Below are 20461 nucleotides of genomic sequence, written 5' to 3' on the forward strand. Positions count from 1 at the left end.
TTCAGGCACAACTGTGAGTCAGGGGCAAAAGCCCTTGCCTGCTCCTAAGAAATATTGTCATTTCCATTTTCATGGCTTTCTTTTGCCCTTTACCTTCTGATATTGGCCACATTCCCAGCCATCACCTGAAAGCCTAAACAGTGTTCCAGGAAGCTGTAATGTGCTTGTGTGTGTGTATAAAGAACTTTTGGCTCCCTTGAATGTCTGTATCAGGTCTAGGAATACATGAACTGTGACTAGCATACCAATCACTAGAGGTAACTGGAAACTCTATTTTCCATGGAAATTTAAAATTTGTATGTGAAAAGTCAAATCATTTTGGTGTTTGAGCATTCTGTTTCATCAGGACATCAAGGTTTTCTGCAGAGTTAACATTTTATTTCAAAGGGGGAAAGGGGAAGAGTATATTGTTAACTCAGAAACACTTTCAGACTTTCAAGAGAAATTCCAAGCAGTCTGCTAATAACACTTCAGTGGGATCTGGCATAATTGAAAACTCCACTGGAGCCAATCAAGTTAAGCCAGTGTAAAAATGGAGTAAGTGAAAAGAAGCCAGTCCTGTTAAAATGGAACAAATTTATAAAACCACACTTCCTTTTCACCTGTTGTAGAGGGTCTTTCCCCTCCTTTCCGGGGAGTCAATCGAGCCTTCATTCAGCTTCAATTCCATTTTCTACTTCTTAAGCCTATGAGCAATGTGGCACTCTCTGCCTTCGAATGCTTTATAAGAACCAGCAAAAAATAGTACCGAGACAATATTTTCCTTGAAAATATTTTTGTTCTAAACATAAAACTTCTGGTTTGCACTGTAAGGGATTGGCATTTAATGTAGGAGAGTAGAGCCAAGCAGAACCTGGCTGTGCAACCTGTTGTCCAAAAAAACTGTGGATTTTCCAGAAGAACTTATTACATCTGTTCTATGCCATCATATATTGGGTTCTTCATGATGTCATGTGTCTCAAAGCCACAAGCAAGATGAAGTTTACTCAGGTCAATTACAAATCTTCCCTTACTCACAAATTTTTCCTTTGTTTGTTTTATTCCATTTCTGACAACAATAATCTCCTTTAATTGCTGGTTCTGCCAATAGCACAATGGACCTTGCTTTCTGTTATCTGACCAGTAGAGCTCATAATTAGTGCTTAATTATAGTTTATAGAGCCACTTTGGTCTGATTGGGAAAATCTGCTTTGTTACAGTCAATGAAGTATTTAAAGCTACATCCAGGGTTGGGATAGGTTTATTAAACACTTGAGTAAGCAATAATAAACTAACATTGACTGAGCAACTCAATAGCTTTCTTTTATGCATTGGTTTAAAAAAAAAAAATTAAAAAACAAGATAGAATTAAAAATAACTTGGCATGGTAATGGAATGTCTCTGCTAAGAACACGCGGCTGCCAGTGGGGTCTATCACATTGGATGTAACTCAATCTCAGCTCCAGAAAAGAGCACTTTGCAAAATATGTGGCAGCATCACTGCTATTATCTGCAAAGGAGGAGGGAGAAAGAATTCACTAAGGTCCTCCAGTCTGTTCAGAGCTAAATAAAGAATGATACTGCTGAGTATGGGTGTGTTTCTAGGGGAAGCTGCCAGAACTAATGAAAAAGCATGGAGTTGATTTTCTTTTTAATTTTGCTTCCCCGCTTTCCAAGTCTTTCAGGAGAAAATTGCAGATTGTCCTGACGTCGAGACAATTCGGAGTTCTCAGTAGCAAATTCTGATACAAACAGAAACACATTTTATCTGCCTGCAGGTGCCCTCACACCTATCAGCTCACTGAGACAATATTATTGCAGGCTTGGTTCCAGTAGGTCTGCCAGGCCACACAGACTGAAACGGGGAAAAGCGAAATAAAATAACAAATTTTGAGGAACAGATGAGGGAAAGGATTGTACAACATCATTTCTTACTAGTTTTCATGGCAGGCAGTAGCCTGTCCAACCATATCATTCACCCTTCTATATCAACATTAAGACTAAGAGGTGCCTTTTAAAAGGCACGATAATTTTTTTTCAGCAGGTATGATTTTCATAAGGGAAATTATTTTAAAGATCTGCACAGGAAATCAGTATGTTCTCGGGGTGATGACAACTGCTGAGTGGGTTACATTTATCAAATAAAATCCACCAATTATTTCAGTTATATCACCTCCTCTCTTCATCCAGGTGTTTTTCACACTTCTTTCATTTTCTCCTGAAAATGTGATGCACTTTTCCATTTCAAGATGAGATCCTCTTTTTCAGAGCGACGTGGGTTTTTTCAGTTGTTCTTGGAAGAGAGAGAAAAAGAAAGAAGAAAAAAACTTGCCAGAATGAAATCACCAAACAGGTTGGGGGTTTTTTTGGAGTTACAGCAGCATCCCTTCCTTGTTTAGCAGTGGACAGATGGAAAGCCACTGAAATGTGCAGTTTCAGTCTACAGCAGGTTTATTCCTCTCATAAGTTTTATTTCTTTGTCAGAGAGGGCAATTTCATCATACTTGAAATAAACAGCTAAACAGATGATTTATCCACCACACAGGGTAGAAAGGTGATTATATTTGACCTTTTATACACCTGGTTGTGGTTATTAAAATGGACTTGGATTAGAACAGGATTGGACATCTCTTAAAGTTGCATCTCCCTGCTGCTATTGAGTTTTCTTCTGTCTCTTCCCACCTGACGAAGTCATGTTGTTATCAGTGGTGTATATAACACTGTAACATGATATCAACATATCTTGGGGAAATGGAATTTGCACAGGATGCCTGTGCTGAGGCTCACAGATGAATTTCTATTGTCCATTATCGTTTATATCTAATATGAACCGTTCTACACAGCTCGTCTCTAATCCCCATGCTTGTTAAGGAGCTTAAAGAGTAAAATCAGTTGATTTCAGGGCCTTTTGGAGTTCAAGGTCAAAGTGATTATTTCCTTTTTTTTTTAAAGGAATGGACTCATCACCGTTTCCAAAGTTCAGTTCTTTCCTGGTTCCCTAATTAGAAGCCATACCAAGAGCATATCTGGAGGCTTTTATACATGAGATCAACCCCTTGCCCTGGGACCAATTATGGAAAAATAGCTTTATACATTTCACTGTTTGAATGCCCAATGATCACACATGCTGTCGTGTTCTGTAGTGAAATCACGATAAAAGTCATGCCATTAGCAGTTTTGGTCCATACCACTATTGCAGTTTAAAACAAACATATGCACACCACAACATAAGCACATCAAGTAGCACCCACAGAGTCATGACAGACACTTCCATGTATGAAGTCACATTCATTGGAAACTTAGCGAAAGAAAATACTTCTAAATTAAAGTCAATATCAGATTTTCCTCTCTCAAGCACCTCACGTTTAGCAAAAGGCACAGGAAGTCATGTAAAGCAAATAAAAACAATATTCTCTGTTTTTAAGGAAAACCAGGTATTTCCACAGAGAGTATATTTTTCCATGATCTTTTTTGTTTGTTTGTTTAGTTAAAACCTCATCATCCTCAGGTGTACATAAACATATATTTACAGAAATTCCAAATTCATGCAGACTGTCAGTAGAAAAACATGGTTAAATTAATAAGAACTGGAATTACTGCACTGCAGTCTTTATGGCCTGGACACATATATTTGTACATATCATGTGGGTAGGTAGAACTATGCATACCATGTAGATACACAAAAACAATAACTGGGTAAACCCACTGTCAGAATATGGCCCCACATCTAAGGTAAAGCCTGATGTAACCAGTGATTTCCTTTCAAATTTAAACAGTATCCAAGCAAGGGTCAGAGATTAGGAAGGATGGTTTAGGATTCAGAAGAGAGCTTTACATTCCCCATTTTGAGAGCTAATAAAGCATCTAATGCAGAAATGTCCCCTAAAAGCTCTTATTGCTCCCTCTGCCCACCAGTGCTCTGGCCCCCAGGTTGCTGCCAATGTGAGTCCTGGTCACTGGCCTCCTGTTTACCTCTGGAGCAACCCTGAGATATTTAAATGGAAGGCATGGGGTGATGGCTGAGCTGGTGAGAGACAGAATCACCTCCTCTGGACTCGAGCCCATGTTCAAAGCTGATGGTACAGGAGAAACCCAGGGAGAACTTTGCTAAAAGGTTCTTCCATGCCACTAGCACTGGAAAAGTTAGCGTGGCCTTCTTCTGTCTAGAAGCATATTAGGAATTCAGAGCAGGCAGTGTCAGCATTTATCAGACATTTAATTTTAAGAAAGTGCTGCCTAAGTGTGACTTCATAAGTGGCTCCATCCTCTTGAAACACTGCTGAAAACCTAATGGAGACAGCTCTGTTACTTTCACCAGCTTCGCTCAGTGCTTTACCACAGGGCGAAACACTTGACTTCTCTTTTTTTCTTTCTTAAAGTCTATAATAAAGACCAAATACCTCTTCTTCCATTAATTAGCATGGTTAGAGAGTCACAGACCCTCTTTGATCCTTTCAACTGGTGCTGATGCTCAGAGCCTACTGCATCTAAACCCCTAAGTCACTCTCAGCATCAGTCTTCCTCATCCTCTTCTGCTGTGCCCAGCTTACAGAAAAGGGTTGATACCAGGTCAGCAGGGTCAGGATCTGCTGTAATCTTGCAGGAGAATTCAGGATGGAGTCTAAGCATATCAGGAAGGAAAAAAAAATTGTTTAGATTACCTTTCACAGAGAAAGTTTTTTTCTGAAGTGACTTACCTTCAGGTTTCACAGCTACTCCCAGTGCAGAGCATCCAAAAGGAATATCAACAGGATTAGACTTCTCAATCATATTATTTACTTGGGATACTACTGAAGAAAATCCAACCTTGTAAAAGAACTTAAGCAGCATATAAGTGGTCCAGGCCCTCTTCAGTGGTGAAAGTTTTGCAAGATAGAAATAAAAAGGTGTTCTGTGAGCAGTGGTACTAGTGATTCCAAGTTTCATCAAGCATGTCCTAGACTTTGTCTAAATCACCATGACACAATAATCCACCTCTAAACAGTCCAATCTGTACATCTGCCCTGCCTGAGTTGTCCTTCCTTCCAGCATGAGAACTCTCCCCGCCACCAGCTGTAAGTTCTCCAAAAACATTTAACATGATAATGGTAATAAAATTCTCACCTTCCGTGCCAAATTTTGCTGAAACTAACCAGAAAGTTGGAAACTTGTGGGGGAGAGACTGGCAGATGGATGGACAGAATCAACGATACGTTACCAGATATTAACAGGTTCTTCCCCAATGCCACTTTAGCTTAATTGCTCATATCAGCACCTTCTCAACTAAACAGATGAGTTGCATCATGGCCAACAGATCATGAAATAGGACCCTTGTTGAGCCAATAAGGGGAAATGGGTAAAGGAGTTCATGACCTTCAATTTGAATCAATCCTTACCAGCTTTTTAAATTCAAACAGCCATTAAAAGTAATTCCAAACAGATTTTATCTGCCATAATAGTGACTAGCATGCCCAGAGATGGTATTTAAAGTACCCAGTCACTAAATTTCATAGTGTTTTATAATGCAGCATCAACACCATGAATTATTTCTGAAAGCAAACTTGGCCTCTTGCAAATTCTGGGATCAATTCTAAAAACACAGAAATGTTTCTACCCACTTACAACAGCCCAAGAGCAAGGTTAACCCAAATGCCTGAAATGTTTACTTTTATAAACCCCAAGGAAAAGTAATCCAGTGAAATTCCAAAGGGGAAGAGGAAATGGCTATCAAACCTCTTTCATTTCACCTTGGAATAAGGGATGCATGTCCTTGCTAGTCCATCATTGCAGAAGCAGAAGAAAAATATCTGTTCTCACCATGCCAGGAGCACACAGCAGGAGATGGGAATGTGAGAGATGCTGTGGAGAAAGCCATGGGGAGAAGAGGTCAGTTGGGATAGTTAAAGACAAGAGTCCAGCCTAACAAGGCAATGAGCATTCATCCAGCTCACATCAACAGAGACACACAAAGCTGTAATGTATTGACAAATCCCTCGCCAAGCCAAAATGCAAGTTGCAACTTGAAAACCTAAAGCAGGCACACACTTGCAAAATAGACCCTACAGCACTAAATTCAGCCCTACTCAGCCAATTCGGATACTGCCCCTTTGCATGAAGCACAGATAGCTTATTTCTGAGAACTCATCTCCCTGAGCAAAAATGCAGAGTTTCTTCCCAGCTCTATTAAGGAAACATGCCAGTTTCAGGCTTCCAACAGGGAAAATGAATAATAATAAAAAAAAAGAGTTTATAAATTATGAAAAGCAAGTTGACAGTGTGTCCTTATAAATATGAAGATTACCTATGCTACCCTCATGAATCTGAAAAGTCACAGTTTTAAAAAAATTGTAAAAACTACAGATTCAGCAAACTGAAAAATAATGGGTGAGTTTTGCTGACCAGGGAATAGTCTGCAATTTAGTTCTTTTCTTGTTTAACATTTACTGTATATATCACCATCCAGAAATATTATTATGTTTACAGGAGAAGCCCCATTTTCCACAGAAAGGTCCCACTATTGACAATATGAATATCACAGTGAAATACAGTCAGATACCTGAGAATATCCTCTGAATCTACTTACAGTCCCCAAGGAAAATCCTCTTATTTCTAAAAACAAAAATATTTGTTATGTCAGCCAGTACATATTGACACACAGATATATTTGAGTGCATGAGCCTGTATGAAAAAGGCCCAGGCAGAGATTCAGGCTTACAGGGTTACTACTTCTAATAGGTCATCAAATCACTGTGTTAAAAAGTTTATGGATAAATGACTGATCAGTGTAAAAAGAGACAGAGACCTGCAGAGAAAAGTGTGTCCTTTCCCCTATCTGATTCAAAATATGAAGCACATTTTAGACTGTAAGATATTCTGATTTCAACTGAAGAATCTGAGCACTGTTGTTACTAATATTTATTCTTGTTCTAAGCCATAGCAAGAACTCACTTTCATATTCACTAAAGTCACTGGAGCCTGATGTGTCTCATCCAATAAATGATCTGAAATTTCTAGAAATTCCATAGCTCTAGACTGAAATGAAAGCTTCAGGTCAAGAAATTTTTCACAAATTTAAAATGGATAAAATGCTCCATTACCAAAAGTCAGTTTAAAACTTCAACATCAATTAATTCTGGCAAATTTTTTAACAAAAAAAGCATGCATATTTTGATTAGGAGCAGAAGCATTGATACGGGTCACTCAATGCTTTTAAAGCTTCCTCCCTTGCAGTATTGAGGAGCTGAGAATTAAATTGAAGCTGGCCTTTGTAGCAGCAGAAGACAGTCAGACTTCCCTGAAACTTCCCCTGATACATCTGCTGAGCCCAGCTTCGGTTTACTTGGGAATTATTTTTTGAAATGCACCAAGTATTCTCTATTAGTGCTGTATAAATATCATCTCCAGTGTAGAACCTGGAGGGAGTTTGGGAGTATGACTTAATCTGAATAACTAACATGCATTCAGAAGTTTGGTTTGGAAAGTAACTGAGAACACTGAATAGATTCAGCCAGCCCCTCACCTTTTTTTGATTACACAGCTTTGTACTTTGTGAGGAAGACAAGTTTTCTTCACCATAAAAACAATCTTTTCAATCTGGAAAGATGCCTGTCAAATCTCTGTTCATCTTCAAAGTCCAGTTGAATTTTGGAAGCAGAGAAATAAAGAAATGTTGCAAGAATATTAAAAGAAAAAAAAAAAAAGGAGCAATTATATTGAATTATTAAGCAAGGTTAAAATTTACATTTTCAATTTAGGAGATGAAATATTTTCTCTCAGAAATATTTCCTACTGGAAAAATAAAATCACTTTTCTTTAAATAGATGTTTCCTATAGAAACAGAAAAGAAAATCTACTTTGTTCCCCAAAGTTTGATTTTCTGTCAGAATAGCTGAAATTATACTTTCTGTTAGCCAACATTGAAAGTTTCTGTCCAGATTAGATTAAAGCATGTGAATTAATCCCACTATGCAAAGCTGGAACTATAACTGCCTTGCATTGGTTAAACAAGGTTAAATGCATAAAAGACTACAAACCATCTGTATCCTAAGGAAATAGCCCAGCTGGGATTAAACCTAGAGGACTTCATGTTCCCCTCTTGGTAGAAATCTGTGAGATGCCTGCAGGAAACCCACCTCAGATTGCACCCTCCAACAAATGGGGTAGATAAAGACAAAGAGCTGCCTTCATGAGAAATGGGAGATGCTTTAGAGGATGGATTTCAGCTTCATATCCTGAACACTGTCCAGGGGTGGATACCTTCATCCACCATGCCTGGAAAGCACTGCAAGCCTGTCAGCATCCTAGAGTCCCTCGGCACCAAAATGCAGCGACATAATTTCATCTGAGCCTTTTCCTTAAGCTTTGCTTTCCCTCTTCTGCCTCAGATTTACACACTGGGAGAGTTTTTGGTCTGTCATGTGCAATTTCACATGCAGTGATCAACTGCAGATATCAGAACTGGATACGTAAAGACTGATTTGCAGCCCAGCTCATCCTGAAAAACTGAGAACGAGCATAAGGAAGCTGCAAATCAGTGGTAGCATCTCATTATCCATTTGTAGGCAATTTGGTTTTAGTTTGTTGTGAAGCATCCAAAATCAAGTGTGGGTTTTCAATCATTAAATAAAACTATTTTGTTTAAACAACATAATAACGATTTTCTCATTTATGTTCTCAATGCAAGTTTTCCCTAGTGTATATTTACTCTCTGGGAAGCACCTCAACAAGCCCAGAACTTGAAAGAGCATATAGATATATTCCTTGCTTCACAGGAAAATTTGGCATCGGTTTTCCCCCAGGATTGTCTTTGGCCTCCAGGAGCGGATGCAGTGGCCAAACTGGGACGCTCGTGCCATCCCATCACTGCAGCTCCAGCACTGCCTGCACTGAAGCACCACACCCAAAATTTGGGGCCTCTCTCCCGTTTTAGTGACTCTCTGAACCCTGGCTGTATCACAGCCTTGTTTTGTGCCGTGTGAATCCAGAACAAGTCCCTGGGGATCAACAAATGTCTTTTAAAAGCAACTTGATCGGCCGGTTCAGTTTTGCCGCGTTTGTCGCCTGGCTCGGAAGGTGACGTGTTTAACGTGGCATGACAGAACGCAGCCGGGTGTAGAAATAGCTTCCTCCTGCTGCTGAGGACTCCAGGACGGTGTAGATGAATGTAGACGAGAGATCTCTGAAGTTAGGTTTTAGAAGATGAGGTTTATTGTAAGGGATGTGGGGGCCTTGCTCGGAGCTGCCAGGCTGCAGCTCGTGGCAAGGCCTAGGAAAGTGGGGGAAGGGAGAAGTAGGGAGAGGAAATTCCAAGAGAGGAAAGTCCTCAGGGAAGGGTGCAAGCAGAAAGAGAGCAAAGAGCAAAGAGACCGTCCAGCCCCTCTGGGACCCCTTATCAGGGGTCTTCAAGGTGGGCTGGAACAGGACTTGGGCCAATGGGATTACAGATACCTGATACTTCAGGGGAGGGGTACAGGTGTGGGATGAACCATACATTGAGGGGTGAGACAGAACATTCCATTTGACCTCTGGGTCTGGCTGCAGGTAACTTTCAGATGGTCACATAACTGTTTTCCCAGAGATCCAGTATCTAATACATCTTAAACATCAAAACTTACTTTCAATTCTATCTCACTTACAGGTTTCTCATTCTCAGAATAGAGGCAATCATATTTATAGGGTTTTTTGGCTTCTTCCTCCCCAACAGCCGGGGCGCAGAGGTGGGGACAAAAGGGGGGGTCCCGGGGAAAACTCCTGCCCTGCTACCAAAACCCACCCAGACTTTACTCCTTAGCCTCCAGCAATTCAACAGGCTTTGAAAACGAGCTGGGGGAAAGGAGGAGGAAGTCGGGCTCCCAAAATTGATTTCATTCCAGGTAATACTTTTTACACGACAATCTGTTCCTTTCAGGAGGACACAGATTAGGGAAGTATTTGGTCAAGGGGCAGTAGAGGGCACTCCAGGCCAGATCAGGTTAAGTTTTGGTCACTTTATCTCTTCTTGTTGACGTAAATGCTCGAGGCCATGGCCTGGGGTTTTCCTGCAGAAATGTGTTTACAAGCAGGTCAAGGACTTGCAGACAGATAACCATTAGCAAAACAACTTTTCTATTGACAAAAGAGCACAGAAAAGCGTGTTGGCAGATGAATTCTCTTGTTTCATTAAATGATTAAAAAAAAAAAAAAAAAGGAGAAAGTAAAAGAGAAGTTAAATCAAAGACCTGCTTGCCCATCTGAATCTCTCAACCAGTTTTCTCACTGGAATTTAAGAATGTGACTTGTTCCCTGTCCACTTGCAAAATGACACTGGGGACTTAGGCCAAAGTGCTGTGTTCAGTAATAAATCAAGCTGGGATTTACTGCTGGTCAGCAAGCGTGTGAGGCTAGTTAGCAGATTTGTTAACCCCAGTTCTGTTTTCAAATGAGAATTGTCTGCATCTCTGCAGCCTGAGGAAACAGTTTGGGAATCTCACCTGGTTTCGTGTTTCCTTGCAAACCCCTCCACACTGGCAGCCCTGGTCCTATCCCTCGCCTCTCCCCCTCTCCAGCCCCCAGCAGGTTCATCAAAAGGTTTTGCCAAAGTTCAGGAACCTTTTGAGCAAACCCAGCCGATTTATGGGTTTGTGGACAAAGCACAAGGGAGCTGCAGCTGCGGCTCAGGGGAACCTGGGTGGGTCAGCCTGAGTTTTGCCCTCACATTCAGTGTCCTCTCAGAATTCCCAGCCTCAGAGCTCAGCCTGTGGATGCCTATATTTCCAGAAAAATGTAACCAACCAAGAGTTCTACAGCCACATCTAGCCAAGAGCGCTGTTCTGTGCGCATACAAAAAGACAGGATTTTAAACAGCTGTGAATTCAGCAGCAAAAAATTTTAACAAAAAAGTAGGAGGAAGAAAGTGCCACTCAAAACCCGGATGGTTATTTGCTACCTGTCAGTCAGGGTTAGGATATAACCAGAGGAGGAAGTGGCTTCTCGGAAAGCCTTGTTCGCCTTACTGGAGGAATTTGTGGTCTATTCTGTGTACAGTTTGTGGTATCTGAGTCACAACCTGACTCCAAGTCATGCTGGATTCTAAACAACAAATGCTGTCTCTCTGACGGAGGCCGCGCATTAGTCAGAAACCAAATGTGTGTGCACTTGGGAGAGCTGGGACGTTTAATGCCCAAACAATAAAGCAAGCTAAACAAAATGAGCTAAGCCAACTGGAATCAGCAGAAGAGGGTTCGTGTAACTCATCTGCCTGTACGAGCGGATTAAAATTCAGCCCGAGGTGTGAGCAACTCCATACACCAGCTGGAGGAAAAGGCTGGTGTGTGTTTTTGGGGGACAGCCACCTCTGGGGCTTCACATACAACGCAGGAAAAGTGAAACTATTTCCCAGGGCACGCTGGAAACTGAAGGGAAAGTACAAATGTTGTAAATCTGGGTTCTTTTTAAAATAGCAGAACTCTCTGCTCATTTTCCTTTTAGTTTCTCTTTTTCATCCCTCTCTCACTCGCACACACAACTCTGTGCCAGCAAAGGGTCAGGAGGCTCTTGAGAGCTTCTGCTGGTGGAAGCCGGACAAGGTTACATGTGCAGGTTTAACACCCAAATATCACTCAAAACCCCTGCCTTCGCCCTGGCCCGGCCTTTTAAAGCAACAGCTGCTGTGAAAGAAGTTATTTTTTCAAGCAAAAGCTGCCTTGTCTTTGTTAATCAAGACACTAAGTGCCACTCCACCACAGCAGCATTCCTGCTGCCCCAACACCACTCACTTGCCTCCAGTCTCATTAATACTATTAAAAACTCAATAACTTTTTCTATCTTCTTCATTTAAATAATATTCCTCTATGAAGCGTAGCGATTAAAAATGCCTGTAAACTCTTCTATTAAAATGACATTTTAAAAGGCTTGATTTGAACACGGCTATGTCACTTAAAGTGGAAAAGTTTCTGCGAGTTCCCTTCCAAGCTGTTAAAGATTAGCTTGATGTAGATAAGACTATTCCCCAAACTCATTATCTGTCTTCAAAATGCACCTTAAGGACTACTTAATAAAGTCAAGGTTACATGAAGAGTATTTCAGTGAAAACCAGTGAATGACTATTAATAAATCTGCATTACAGATTGGTTATTTTGTCTCTGTCTTTCATCTGAGCAATAGATGATCCTTCTGTTCTTTCTTTTTTTTTTTTTTTTTTTTTTTTTTAACAATAAGCATGTGTTGCCTCTTTCTACAGGTCACCAGTGAATCAGAGGCAGTAGCAGAGAGTATTTTAGCATGTTTACAATTAATCAGATCTAAGAAATGTTAAATATTTAGCAGAAAAGGATCACATATCTCTGACCAGTGCAAATTAAATTATAAGGATTCTTGATTGGGCCAAGCCTACATTAAAAAAAAAAAAAATCATCATGCTAGTCTTTCTATAACTGCATTTTTATTTCTCCAAAGTCATATTTCCTGTTTCTTTCAATGTTATGGGTATGAAACATTAAGCCCATGAGCTTTGGTGCCAACTAGCAGCAAGTGCATCCAGAAGGGAGGTACTACAACTTCTTGAACTAGGAAAACTATTTGGCAGGATTTCTTCCTCAAACCTCCCCATCTGTTGTCCATATCAATGCAGAGCTTGTGTTTTAAGGGTTGGACTGATTGTGTTGGGTCCTGCAGCACCCAGTACCAAAGATTCTCACAAATCTCCATCCTCATCTCGTTCTCTCAGAGCAGATTGGGAAGTTTCTGATGTCTAAGGGCTGGAATCTTCTCTCTCAGTTGGCCTCAGGTCCCCACTCACACAGTGAGAGGCCTGGGTTCACATGGAGAGCTCCCTCCCTTCCCCTCTCCCTGGAGAGGATCAAAAGGCTCCAGGACACACTCTTGTCTTCCTAGGGATGTCCAAGGGAGTAACACAAGATGGAGGGAGGAAAACTTACCACAGGCAAGCTTGCAGGAAATTTGGAGCAGAAATCACAGAGTGAATTCAGTCTGTCCTCTAGATATCTGAGTACCTCTAAGGTCTAAATACATTTTTTATTTTTTAAACTATTTCTGGTTTCATCTGAAAGCAGTCAACACAGAAGTTCACAGCTCTGTATGCATCAAAGTGAGCCCTGCAGATTTTTGCTGGATTGACTAGCTGGAAACTGTTGATTCACTCTACCTGGAACAGCTCCAAAAAACAGTCAGTTACCTGTCATTCAACCATTTCAGAGGAATTTGCATAACACAGATGTTTCCATATTTGCCATGCTCTACCTTGTGCAGTAAAGATTAGCCTGATTCAAGGCCAGGAAAAAAAAAAAAAAACAAAACAACAAATCTGTGTACATAATCACTAGATGCCCCTTACCTTTAAGTAAGTCCATGAACTCTGTGATTGTTTATTTTGGACCATGTGTTTTTCAGATGGGTCTATGTTTTTGTCATATATTTATCTCATGCATTAGGCCCCTCAAAATCTTACAGTCACATCTACAGGGATTTCTGTACACATCTAAAGTCCTGCTCAAGCCCATGCTCTAGACTTGCCAGATGGAAAGCATCTCTTGTCCAAGAGCCACATAGTTTATTAGCATGATGTTAAACCTGAGCCTCTCAGCAAGGTATTTTGCCTTGATCAGAGTAAAATTAAACCTACCCACATTGCCAGCAGAGACAAGTCCCCCACAGCCTGTGTGTGCAAGCATAAACAAGAAGAGCAGCAGCCAAAAACCCTGCAAAACCTTGGATCTGCTTTCAAACCACAACACAAATTTTAATGCTGTATTTAGTTTCTTCACTTCAGGGGATTTACACATAAGTTTACATAACTTATGGAAAATTTGGTAATTAGGAGATCTACACCTTATGAATCTTCTTGTTCCACTCTACAGATGAAATCTGGTTCACCCTGTGTTTTACCTTTAGGAAATTTTTACTCAGTGAAACCAGAGGATGCACAAAAGCAAAATCATCTCAGCCCTTCTAGTGCTGCTCACTTCCACTTTTTGTTAAAACACAGAAACATGTCAGAGTGAGGACAGGGCAATGCCTGCACTGGTACTGGAACTTGAAGGGCAAAATTGCCTCCACAGAGCTGGTGGATCCAAGGGAGACATCATTTTGTTACCCTCATAAAGGCCTGGCAAGAGCCTGGGAGAGAACAAGCTGGAAGAAGGTGTAAATCTCTCAGAAGATCAGGAGCGGAAATTCTGGGAGCTGTTGTCATTGCTGCCTGGGAGAAGAGCTGGGCCACACTGAATTATCCTGAAGGAGAACTCTTTCCATGTTTTTTTCACAGATAGCAGAAGATTTAAAACAGGTGAGTGGCATCATGCAACCTAAACGTTTTATTCTGTATTTCACATCTTCCTGGTTTATCTAAAACTCATGCCACATTGAGTGAATTAGGAGGTTGATTGAAAAGTACATTATATACTAGTTACCTGTGAGATGTGCACTTTAGAAGTGAAGGTTTAGGGGCAGAGGAAAGGCATATAATAAAGAGTAGTGCACTTTGAAAGGTCTAGGCAATGCTGCAAGAAATAGCATTACTTCACAGTTGTCAAGGCTCAGAAGTTTTATTACCAAGGAATTTCACTTTTGCCTCTTATTCTTAGCACATTGACCGGTTCTGGGACTGAGAGGATTTGCTGATCTAATATAGATAGTGATTTCGTAGGTTTGTTCAGATTTATATAGACAGCACCCTGGGATCAGGAATTACATTTAAAATGTAATAAAATGTTCTTGTGCACTTTTACTCACAAATACTGTACTTAAAAAAGTAAACATCAAATAATCTCAGATATCTTTCAAGAAAATGTTGACACAGCTCCAAGAGCTCATACAGATGACTGAATAGTTTTCTGAGTAAACTTAATAAACTCATATTCTTATTCTTTTAGTGTATCATGAAGGATCACATCATGGAGAAGAGAGAAAACTAAGCCATATAATTTAGGAGAAATCTATTTTAAACACATATTTTAGCAGGGGAAGACAGAATATAGACATTTATGTAGGCATGTTTTTACACTACTTACGCCCTTAGTGTTTAAATAATGGTAGCATTTGAACATTTCGCCCACATAAAGAAATAAAGTTTCCCTTGCAAAAATTTTGTCCCTGCCCCTAAAGTGAGACCTCAATCCTTTTCTACTCAGCAGCAGAGTTACAATGATCTCAAGGGGCAGGATTTGACCCCTAATGTGCTCAGAAGGACTTAGTGTAAGTTAGGAGTTTTAGCACAATTGCTCCTCTAAGTAGTCAAAATGATTCATCTACATTATCTGTCTTTATTAAACAGTCATTTACCCTAGTGAGTCCCACTCAAGGGAATCTTTATTATTCAGACAAGCCCTTACAGTCATAATGACACAAAATATATATAGGAATAGTTAATAATACTGTTATTCCTATGACTGTGGATAAACATCAGCTGGTAACTTTATATCAACAATCCATCAGAGCAGAGACAAAAATCTACAGCTAACATGAGCAGGAAATCCATAATAACATGCCAGAGATCTGATGAATATTATTAAGCAAGAGAGACCACCATGAGGAAACAAATTTGGATTCTTAATGTATTTTGCACAAAATAATTGAATTAAGACTTTCTTATAAAATTTAACAAAACAGTTGTAACCCTTAAGGCCTATTGAAGTCCAAAGTTGTGTCAAAGCTGGTAGCATGGCTGATGTTCTCAACCTAAAATCATTTAAGGATCAAAAACAAACAAACAAATAAATAAATAAATAAATATTCTCTATTCTGCACCCAAAACATAGATGGGACAATTGTTTCTCCCTTTAAAGAGTGTACAGGACAATGCCGCTCAATAACGTTGGCATGTCTCGTGTCAGAATCCAACATTAAGTCTGAAGAAAGGCCTCAGGGACGCCTTTCAGTGCTCGAGAATATCCACATCTCTTTGAAATTTCCATAATAATGCCAGGGCCCCCACTTCTAAGTCAGGGGAAGGTGAAAGAAGGGAGTTTTTGCGATGTAACATCAGATTGGAAGCCCTTCATAGGACTGGGAGAGTGTTTTCACCTCCAAGGCACTTGTGGTTTCAGATGTGTTGGATGCTGAGAAAGCTCCTGATCCTTCAACTCTAATTTGATGGAACAATATATATTTTAGGATTTTTATAGTACTTCTAATGAAGATCTGATAAAGATTTATCACTGAAGGACTAAACCACTTCATTTAGTGGGTTTTAATCTGCTGAAGGACCTGAAACATCATGACTTCTGAGGTTTTGTTGAGTCATATGTTTCTATGAAACTGTTTTTTATGAAAAGGAAAAACTTATCATCCCTCGTAGTCTGCTTTAGATAACAGAGATCTCAGGACAGCCTCCAAAGGCATTGTCCTGCTTCAAAGCAGTGCAAAACATTTCATCTTGAGTGTACATTGTGAACCTACAGCTGAAGCAGTTCCAATGTTCGTGTGAAATACACCCAATTTCTCTCTCTCCATCTGTTTTTGGATGTTTTGTGCCAGCCCTGTGCGGTACCTCGGCCATGTGCAGGTGAATTAGAGCTGCAGGATGAACACTGCGGGACTTTATGGAGTGTCCTGCTCTTTGATCTCCCTGGTTCCTGCCCAGAGAAGAACGCAGCCAGCTAAGCACAGCAATTAGCAGTAACAGCCATTAACAGGCTTCACAAAAGACACAAAAGGACACAAGTAGGTGGTTTACAGCTTGGCAGATGAAAACAAAGTGGGCACTCTCTTTTGCACACCACCCCTCCAGCAAGTTCAGGCTAAGAGACCAGAGGACTAACTAGCTAACAGTCCAGTTCTGGTAAATAGACCTCAAAAATATAAAATGCATTCTATCTGTGCATAGGGCCTGTAGCAGACGAGATATATTTGGTTTACTCTTAACAAAGCCCTTTGTGAACAAAAATTTGGGGGCACGACCATTTTTTACTGCATTGCTTTTTTGAGTTAAAACTAAAGAAGTCAGCCTGGATGTCACTTGGATTCAGTGCCCGAGGAAATTGGAAGGAAAATCAAACACTGACTGCCCTGTGGAAGCACGGCAGTTTCCATTGGCACTGCTGCCCAAGGACAGGGTGTAAACAACAAAACTTTATTTTGTATTTCTGGCTAACAGTTCACAAGCCTGTCCTCTACCCCAGCCACCTCTCTGAAGAGCCAAGGAGAGAACATAACCCAGCTTTCTGCCGTTGGTTCTGGGGCTCAGACCTGGACCAGGACTGAGGTAGGTGAGGTTTCAAGGGGTTCTTCCCTCAGATGGTTCAGTTACTTGTTCCAAGGTGCACCCCCATCACACCCTCTGCCTTCCCAAACACATCCCCCACTGCCTGGGAAACTGGAGCTGCAGGTGACACTTCTGTGCTGTGGTTGTGACAGATCACCCTGACTTTTCCTGCTGTTTTAACAGCAGAAGCAGCCTCCCTCCTGTCCCCCACAAGTCTGTAAATGATGTGGCCACATTTGCTTGTTGTTGTTTTGATAAACAACACACGCTGGCTAGAGCACCCCCACCAGATGACAGATACACAAACACGGTGTAACAAAAACTCATTTTTCTGTACAAATACCAGTCTTGAGAGACATCTCATAATAGTATTGCATCAGGGATATCTCTAAAGCTGACAGATTTCCAAACACATGTATTTATATTATACAAATATATAGGAATAAGAAACTGGAAAGAAAAGAGGGGGAAAAAACAGAAAAGAAGATGCAATAAGCCAGAGAGCATCTGAGGGTTTTTAGCCATAAGCTGTTTCTTAAAACAGGGAGCAAAGCATGCATTAATCAGAACATTAGCTCCAGACACTGCAACATCATCAAAGAACATTGCTAGTGTACAGAAAGTCATGAATCTTTATAGACCTACAAAACATTTATATAATTTATCATCATTGGCTTTGATCAATCATACAACACGAGGTGTGTAAAAATCTATAGAAAAACGAAAATAATAATGTGTTGGGGTTTTTTGGTTTTTTGTTCTTTTTTGTCCCTGTGCACTGTGTGTGAAGACATTTTGAAACAGATTAGAGACAGTGTCCTCTTTTCCACACACATCTGATTCCAGTGCAGTATCTTCAAAGTAGCCAAAAAGTTGTGCTGGAAAGCCTGGCTGATGCAAAGAACAATTCCTGCATCCTGACCATGATGGTGGATACATCCTGAGGAAAGAGTCATCTAGAGCAAAGGTTTTGGCCAGTAGAACAATCCCTACATGAACTTCTGGGGGAACCTCTGGGAGTTTTCAGACACTGAAGCACTCCAGATGGTGGAAAAAGGCAATTCATTACCAATTTCTTTCTCACTCCAGGCTGTACCAAAAGTAAATCATTATCCAACTTTGCTAAGTGAGGAAAACAAGACATGAAACATGGTTAGGAGCACAATGAATTCAGGTATAAAAGTCTAAGATCCCTTTTCTGAGGACCAAAAATCTGTTCCTGCCACTTTTCACATGACAGTCAGGCTACACATGTTTTCTCACTTTATCCTGTCCCCTCAGAAGTGACTTTATCCACATCCAAGCAAGATCAAGAGTCGTTCAATTTCCCTGCTACAGTACTGCTTCCTCAGGCTGAGAATCTCCTCACAGGAAAACTTTATGATCATTTACTTTCTTCTCAGCCACTGACTTCAAGTACTTATTCTGAATAAATGGAGAACAGAACACACTGGTGCAATACAAGATGTTGAGTTTTAGAATGCCCTCTTTAATGTCCTCCTCTTTTCTTTCCAATTAGTAACTCTGGATGTTGTAACTGATCTAACTTGGACCTGGAAAAAGCACTTGGCTCATAACCCTTAATTAGTATGTCTTGCATGGTGAAGATGACTGTAAATTATCCAAAAGTCTGTTAAATCTTTTCAGAATTTTAAGTTTAAAAAAGACCCTCCAGCCGAAGGAGATTCCATGGCCTTCCTACGTGCCGGTATTTAAGACTGAGTGCTTCGGTGAGGTGGGAGTTATATTTAAAAATTCTATATACATTTATATCAACTTAGCCTTAAAGGGACATTTTATCCTTTCCTTGCAGGGAAAATGTGTTCTTGGATTCAGCTTCAGTTAATCACCTTTTAGTCCAGCTCTTAGTGAAATTTCTTGGGGCATTGGCTGCTTGAGGTTTGCTTTAATTCTTTCCTTCATGAATGAATTGTGTAACGTATTCACTAGTAAGACACGTATTTGAGGGCTGGCTGGGGAAACTGATGGAAGTAGATGCAGCAAAAAGATAAATTTTCCTTCCCCCCCCTTCCCTTGTCCTGTCACTGAAACACAGAGTACAGTTAAAACCTAAGAGGAAGTGGGTATGTTGTTGTAACACCCTTTCTTCACATCTAATCTGTGGAACCGGTTATCTGATCCCAATTCTCCTGTTATTGCAGCGGGCACGACACAGATTGCAATCCAGTGGTGGGATAAAGGGAACATAAAACCTTCAGAAACATTTGTCAAGATTTCCCCTTATACTTGCAGATGTTAAAACCAGAGGCACAGAAGCAGAGAATTCAACACATATGCTAATGGGCACCGAGCACTGAAATGATTTCTAATACTAATGCCTATAAAATAAAACTGATATTTCTATAAACACATTTCTGTGGCACTTTGTCCACCATGAACTCTCCCTAATGCCTGTGCTTTTTAAACTTTATTTTCAAATTCTCGGAATCGGAATCACTTATACAGCTGCCTGACAATGAATATAGCAAATATATCCCAAATTGTATAACAGTTTTGACAAATACTTTTCTTTGTTTGGAAAGTGTTCATTTTAACCAATCAACACTCGTCATTATGTGTCTGGACATGCTAATCACCTACTACTTTTTCCATTCCCTGATTGCAAGTGTGCAAGTTATTGCAAGAAGATAAATGTGTGATTATACATGTGTTTGAATATTTCACAGATTAAAAGTTACTCTTGTATATATTCAGTGATTCAAAACCATGTGTATAAGTATCCACTGTCTGAATATTTGCAATAATTAATGATGTGATCTCCTTACATATACTAAATAAAAGCTAACATTGGTATTCACAAAGATATCTGAAAATTTATTTTTGTTATTACTTAAATACACCCTCAAAATTATTTCTCAACAGAAGAGTGAAAGCCACTGAAAAAAGATATATATACCTTATCGTGCTTAATAGATCACCATATCTTAATAATGAAAAAAGATTAAATAAGGAAAAACAAACCGAAGAGGTGAGATGACTTTTCCAGCAGCATTAATGTATCAGTTTCTCAACTGTGTAAACTGGTGTAAATCAAGTTAGGTCAACAGAACAAAACCAGCTCCAGACCTCTGTACCCTCTTGAAAAACGTACTTACACTTTCTGCTTATGAGTCTTAAAATACAATAATATTTGCACTTTTTTTTTTTTTTTTTTTGAAGTAGACAAGTGAGAATTTGGAGAGTTATTTTCTTTTTGTTTTTTAGTAATTCTCCCTAAAATAACTCTTTTTTTTTTCTTTTTTTTCTTTTTTTTTTGCCTCTTGAAGGATAATATGAGAAAGGTCA

The 20461-nt window shown here is 40.0% G+C and overlaps 1 long non-coding RNA gene across 3 annotated transcripts; it reads right to left on the minus strand.

The window, feature by feature from the left end:
* Positions 1 to 381: 381 nt before the first annotated feature.
* Positions 382 to 5197, minus strand: LOC120758852 (uncharacterized). Of its 3 annotated transcripts, none has more exons than XR_009208297.1 (4): positions 5083 to 5197; positions 4677 to 4827; positions 2153 to 2272; positions 382 to 1834 (listed from the first exon to the last, which is right to left on the minus strand). It is a non-coding gene; the product is annotated as an uncharacterized LOC120758852 (long non-coding RNA). The 3 variants fall into 3 exon arrangements; XR_005703031.2 differs by lacking the exon at positions 4677 to 4827 and adding an exon at positions 4380 to 4600 and having other exon boundaries at positions 5083 to 5190; XR_009208296.1 differs by having other exon boundaries at positions 4677 to 5129.
* Between the last annotated feature and the right edge of the window lie 15264 nt (positions 5198 to 20461).

The sequence above is a fragment of the Hirundo rustica genome, chromosome 13 (assembly GCF_015227805.2).
Source record: "Hirundo rustica isolate bHirRus1 chromosome 13, bHirRus1.pri.v3, whole genome shotgun sequence".
NCBI lineage: Eukaryota > Metazoa > Chordata > Aves > Passeriformes > Hirundinidae > Hirundo > Hirundo rustica.